At 38.3% G+C, this 6,828-nt stretch overlaps 1 protein-coding gene across 1 annotated transcript in view; it reads left to right on the top strand.

Moving 5' to 3' along the window:
- Positions 1–942: 942 nt before the first annotated feature.
- Positions 943–6,828, top strand: part of LOC117518414 (transmembrane protein 125) — a 34,632-nt gene continuing 28,746 nt past the window's right edge. Inside the window, exon 1 of the mRNA XM_034179529.1 lies at positions 943–1,208. The gene's annotated coding sequence lies outside the window, so the exon portion shown is untranslated. The remainder of the gene's footprint in view (positions 1,209–6,828) is intronic.

Raw genomic sequence — 6,828 nt, 5'->3', positions numbered from 1 at the left:
ACAACTATGACATAGTATCTCTTAGTTATAACAATTATGACTCATCTCACAACAGTAACTTAGTATCTCAAAATAACTAAATTATGACTTAATATCTCACAACTGTGATTTAATGTCTCTTAATTATAACTCAATCATGACTTAACTTACACCTTTAACTTAGCATCTCATAATTATAACTCAATCATGACTTAATATTTCACAACTATGGCATCTCTTAGTCATAACAATTATGACTCACCTCACAACAGTAACTTGGTGTCTCAAAATAACCTGGGTAGGATTACTTTGAAGGAATACATGTGGATTACATGTATATGTATGTACATACATTTGGATTACTTGTAATCTGATTACTTTTGGATTACATTTCAAAGTAATCCTACCCAACCTTGGTTATGACTTAATATCGCAAAACTGTGATTTAATGTCTCTTAATTATAACTCAATCATGACTTCATATCTTACAACTTTAACTTAGCATCTCATAATTATAACTAAATCATGACAATATTTCACAACTATGACATAGCATCTCTTAGTTCTAACAATTATGACTCATCTCACAACAGTAACTTAGTGTCTCATAATTAAATTATGACTTAATATCTTGGCATCACATGATTATAACTAAATTATGATTTAATATCTCACAACTGACTTAGTGTCTCTTAATTGCAATTCAATTATGACTTAATATGTCACATCTGTAACATAGTGTCTCATTTTATGGCTATTTCATTTATTCTCAGTTGACCACTGAGAATAAATGAAATAGCACAAAAATATAATAAATATTAAGTCACGTGGGCTTACTGGAGCTTATTCATTGGACACCCTGTGTAAAACCTGTGTGGGGAGGGAATGAAAGTAAAGTTTATTAGGAGTGGAAACATTCTCGAGGCACCCTTGACTGGAGTGAGCGGGTACAGAAAATGAATGAATGAACAAACACTCACGAAGCACGTGAGCGTTTATTCGTCTGCGGCTCTCTGGCTCCGCCCACCGGCGTCCTGCCACTGTGCCCGCGGCCACACCTGCAGAGAACCGACAGAGACCCGGTGACCGAACACCGGACCGGACACCAGCACCGATACCGCAGCTCGCTGCGACCAGGACCTCAGGACTTACCGACGGCCGGAACCGACGCTCCGCCGGGCCAAACACGGATTCAGGATCCGCCGTGAGGACGAGGAGGAAGGACGCAGGTGAAGATGAGCTCAGCGCAAATAACAAGTTAGAAAAAAAAAACAACATTCAAATCTAAATTACTGCAGCAAACCTTCCTGCATGTTTGAAAAGCTGATAAACTTCTTCCTTTTTTTTTTTTTTTTTTTAACTTTTTAAGATTTATCGTTTTTCCTTCCAGTTCAGTGAGTTTGTGTCTGGAGATTTTTTACTTTTAAGTTTATTAAAACCTCACATTTATTTATTTTTTTATTTATCGTCTGTTTTTCTTCTTTTATTTTTCCCTCTAAGTAGTCATCTGATATGTTGAAATGTTTTGGGATAGTGTTCAAGTTCAATAAAAAAAAGAGCTTATTACTTTAATGAAACATTAAATAACGTGTTCTTTTGTTTTAAGGGAATTTGGTGTAATGGTTCATTCCACCACTAGAGGGTGTAGGTTATGTGCTGGCTCCTGGGTCTAATTGAAATATGTCAAAACCTAACCAAAATATTTGGATGAAAATTTGTGAGAATGTTGTCATTCGGTCAGGAAAAATAATGATTAAGTTTCATTGTCATCTGAATCCCAATTTTTAATCATCTCAGAATTTTGGCTTCATTTGCAATATTTTTTTTTTCAGAGGGATGTGTTCCTTGAATGCCCTTGTGGTTGTGCCAATAATCCATAAAAGTTACTACAAACCAAAAAATTTGCAGATATTCAGCAAGCAGTTAATATTCAAACATTCATTAAAAAGAAGTTTTAGGTGTAAGCTAGCTAACAAACTCCAAAAATACTACATTTCTGGCTGTAATCACATTAAAATACTTACAAATATACTGTATAAAAGACAGCATTAAAATTGACACAAAAGACAACATTCATGTGTATATTAAGCCATAAATTTGAAATTCACAGAAAGAATATAAGCATTTATTCAGTTGAAAATATACTGTACATAGTATCTATTTTATCTCTATATAAAAAATAGATAAATAGGTTAAATAAATTAGTCATCAAGACAATGTTCTGATGCACAAACAGCTGTCTATTTAAATTTTATTATTCTTCTCATAATTTAAAACATTAAGCTATATTGCATTCAGTGAGAATATTTCTGGTAATTTGTGTGTAATTACATATGAAAATTCATAAAATTAGCTACTCAATTTAAGTCTGACTTGTGACAAAGAGTAAAAGAAAAATATGTTATATTGCTTATCGTTCAATATTTATGGCTTCGACCAATCTGGATTTTTTGATGACCAGAGCCAAATCTGATGCTGATGGGTTTTTTTTTTGTTGTTGTTGTTTGTTTACAATACAATAAAACATTTTAATAAAGTTATGAACTGAAGTTACAAATTCAAATCTTGCCATTTTCTGTGAAGTAACGTTTCATCTAGCATTGGTACATCCTAGTGTTTCAAAGCGCCTGTTCCTGTTGAGTTAAGGCACCTGCATGCCTACAAATTGACACCAGGAGTAGCTCTAGCATTGTTTCATGTAAGCTATATGAACAAGTTGTCAGATACGACTGGAAGTTTAGCAAAAAAAAAAAAAATCAGCCAGATTAATCAGATGGGACAGGTCAATTAATTAAAGTATCTGTGTGACTGAAGTATGACGTCTGACAAAATAGAAAATTAAGTTACATTGCATCCAATGACTATAATATATACAAACCCCCCCCAAAAAACAAATTAGTGGACAAGCATGTATTCACATGTGTAAAAAGCAGCTTTTATTATTAATTTAATGATTACATCTTATGAAGAATGAACAACGCTACATGGAAAATTGGGTTTGTGCCTCCACTTTTGTGTTGTTGAGTTCAGCTGAAACAATGTTGATCTTTCTTCTTTCTGCCCAAAACAAGAAGTTAAAGTGATACAACTATGGTGATTGTATCACGCTAACCTTTGTACCAGTGGATATTCCACAGTGACCCAACCCACCACAGTAAAACCCTTGTGTGCAAAGTGCCATCAAGTTCAATTTGGTCCCAGGCTGTTTTGTGCAGCGTGCAGGGAGCGGCGCGGCAGCGTGCAGGGAGTGGCGCTTCTCTGCTCGACTTATTGCAGGTGGAACAAATCAATAAATCGTCCAGGAACGACCCCATGTGACCCTTAGCTCATATTTACTGTAAACACCCTAAAGAGCAACGGGGCAGGAAGTTGTACCATGAAACCGTGTTTCAGACGGAACTAGACAAACTTTGAAAGTCTTTTAAAAACAAGAGAAAGACCTCATTTGGAGGGAAAAAAAAAAGGCTGGAGTCGAGAGAGAGAGAGAAATGGAGCCGATAAACTGTGTGGCGGTGCAACGGCATTATGTTCGAGCCGTGTGTCACACAAAAAAGTGGAGGAGAGAGTAGGCCAGAATTTTAAATATCCCCGAGAGAAGCTTTGTTTCACAGTCAGCAGATCCAAAGTGTCAGACGTGTGCTGTGTCATCAATAGCCGCTATAGTCGCTACAGTCCTTTCCCAGGACAATACCGGCGTGCACGCACATCATCACCTCAAGGTCAACTTAACTGCACTCGATCCTGAAGGTCACAGACCAAATGGGACTTTCTTTTACATCATCACTTCAGGTTTTGAGCAACAAATCAAACAAACAGGAAATCAGACAAAATCAAACCTGATCCTATTTGACTGTGCAAAAGATAATTTCTGAAGCCACAAAGGGACGGAGGGATGAAAACAAAAGGGGGGAGGAAAGGCAGCATGTTTCCCCATCACCAGCAGGAGTGAAGCAGAAGGAGACCAGCATGTTAATTGATGATTTAATTAGTGTTTTAATATCGCAGCTGCGCACAATGAAGGAAAGCAACTGGCTGTCCACAGGGTTCTTTTTATGTTTTATTTTTATCACCACTATTACACTGCAAACTAAATAGAGGGCTCGCACCAGGATCACCACAACAGCAATAATCATAATCATAATAAAACAGAAGATCCAAGAGATGAAAAATGAAGTGAACATCGACATTGGGGGAGGTGATGGTCTAGTGGTTAAGGTGTTGGGCTTGAAACCAGAAGATCCTCAGTTCAAATCCCCGCCTGACTGGAAAATCACTAAGGCCCCTTGGGCAAGGTTCTTAATCCCCTTTTGCTCCCGGTGTGTAGTGAGCGCCTTGTATGGCAGCACCCTGACATCGGGGTGAATGTGAGCCATAATTGTAAAGCCCTTTGAGCGTCTGATGCAGATGGAAAAGCGCTATATAAATGCAGCCCATTTATCGACCTCACCGCTTTAAACCAAACAGTCACGTGACCGTGACTGTTTGGTGCGAGAGTTTGTTTGTCTTCACATTCTGAGTTCTTGCGGCGTGTCTGTATCTTGTTGTACATTTTATCTGTGATAGTACTTGGCCTGGCGAGTACCTTTGAGGAGTCCATGGCATCAGCCACAGGGAACTGTCCATGTCAGACGAAGGCTACTCCCAAAGACACGCAGGCACACGCAGGCCAGCCACAAACGGTTGATAAAATGTTCTTAACACTACTGTTTCTGTATGAAAACGTTGCTTTTTCATCCCTAAAATTAATGATTCATTAGCGATACAAGGATGTTTCGTTCAGCTCACTGAAGCTTTAGTTATCGATTTGTTCAGATATCAGATATCGTTGTGTTCGTCAACCTTTGTTTGATATGCCGGATTTGGGTGGTTGAGCGAAGTTGGATAAAAGTGAAATGAAATGCTAACATTACGAAAACTAAGCAAACAAAAAGAAACCGTCAAGAACAAAAGCAAAATGAAATATGGACGAATTGAGGCCGGCGGAGGTATTCGTTCAACTTTTTCAACAGTAACAGTTTATAAATTCTGACGAAGCGTCAGCTGCAGGATCGAAGCTGAACGAAGGTGAAGCGATGCTTCTGAAAGTCAACAAAAGCTCAGATTTCTTATTTTGTTTGGGCTTCATTGTCCTTCGTTACTGCCGTGTGACCGGGGCTTAAGGAACAAGTCATTTCAAGGGACACTTTATTAATCACTTAGGTGCACAATAGCGCCCCCTGCCCCCACCCCACTCCTTATGTGAAAGCTCCAAACAAACAATTTAACTGTTGTATGTCCATGTTCATGGTTGCTAATTCAAAATGGTAAAGATTCAATTCAGTTTATTTGCATAGCTCCAAATCATAAGTCAAAGTGCTTTGACAACCTGAATAGGCCCTTGTCATTTGATTGGATGTCACATGACATTCATCAATGTCCCATTGGATAGTTGATATCACCCCGTGCATTTTGGTTCCATTTACCATGTATTTTTGTTTCGTATGTTTCGCACCTTTAAACGACTCCATTAGCTTTTTGTTAAAAAAAAAAATAAAAAAAAAACACAAACAAAAAAACTTCTATGATATATGCTGGAGTCTTCGTGGGGACATCTTTAGTAGTTTAGTTAGTAGAAGCACTGTCAGATGAGGAATTGGACAGGTTCCTATTGTGATGGGTTTTTTTCCCCCTGGATTGAGGAAAGCAGTCGTCTGCTTCCACACACGCCGCTCAGCTCCTGTTCTAAGAAGATACACCTGTCTAATTTTAAGTCAAATATCAAATGACATGGATCTATTGAGGCGTCATATAATACAAATAATGAATGTTTTTCCATTCAGGCACTCATAAGAATATTTTCATTTGTTGGAAGATGGAACGTTCCATTCAACTCTGCTTTGCCTTGTTACCCTGCGCATCGGCAAAGCAGAGTATTGTTTTCACTGGTGTGCGTGGACAAGAAAACTTAAAAATGGCTGGACAGATATCCTTCAAATGTGGTGGGAATATTCTTTGTGTAGATATCTAGAGGTGTTTTGATTTTGGAGAAGATTGGTCAAAAGTCAAGGAAAACATTGTCTGAAAAATATTTGTTTATATGTCTCCACAACCAAGAAGCTCAGCTGGATCAAACTTGGTAGGAATGTTACTTGAGCAGATATCTACAGGTGATGGGATTTTGGAGTAGTTTGGTCACAGGTTATTGTCAAAGAAAACATGGGCTGTAAAACACTTTTTTTTTTGTTTTTTTTAGACTAGATGGACAATCTAAAGCATAGGTGTCAAACTGATTCTAGAAAGGTCCAAGAGGGTGCAGGTTTTCTTTGTAACCACCAACTCCACCCAGTAATTTCATTCATCTAAAGCATACCTTCACCGGCCACTTTATTAGGTACGCCTGTTTAATTGCTCACTAACACAAATAGTTAATCAGCCAATCACATGGCAACAACTCAATGCATCTAGATGTGGTGAAGACGATTTGCTTGAGTTCAAATGGAGCATCAGAATGGGGGGGAAAAAAAGGGGATTGAAGTGACTTTGAACATGGCATGGTTGTTGGTGTCAGGCTGGTCTGAGTATTTCAGAAACTGCTGATCTACTGGGATTTTCATGCCCAACCATATCTAAGATTACAGAGTATGGTCTGAAAAAGAGAAGATATCCAGGGAACAGCAGTTGTGTGGATGAAAATGCCTTGTTGATGTCAGAGGTCAGAGGAGAATGGGCAGACTGTGTGATGCCATCATGTCAATATGGACCAACATCTCTGAGAAATGTTGAATCTATGCCATGAAGAATTAAGACAGTTCTGAAGGCAAAAGGGGGTCCAGCGGGTACTAGCAAGGTGTACCTAATAAAGTGGCTGGT

This window comes from Thalassophryne amazonica, chromosome 10 (genome assembly GCF_902500255.1).
Source record: "Thalassophryne amazonica chromosome 10, fThaAma1.1, whole genome shotgun sequence".
In the NCBI taxonomy this organism is placed as follows: Eukaryota; Metazoa; Chordata; class Actinopteri; order Batrachoidiformes; family Batrachoididae; genus Thalassophryne; species Thalassophryne amazonica.
The sequence above is the reverse complement of the archived record's forward strand: the minus strand, read 5'-3'. Positions and strand labels throughout refer to the sequence as shown.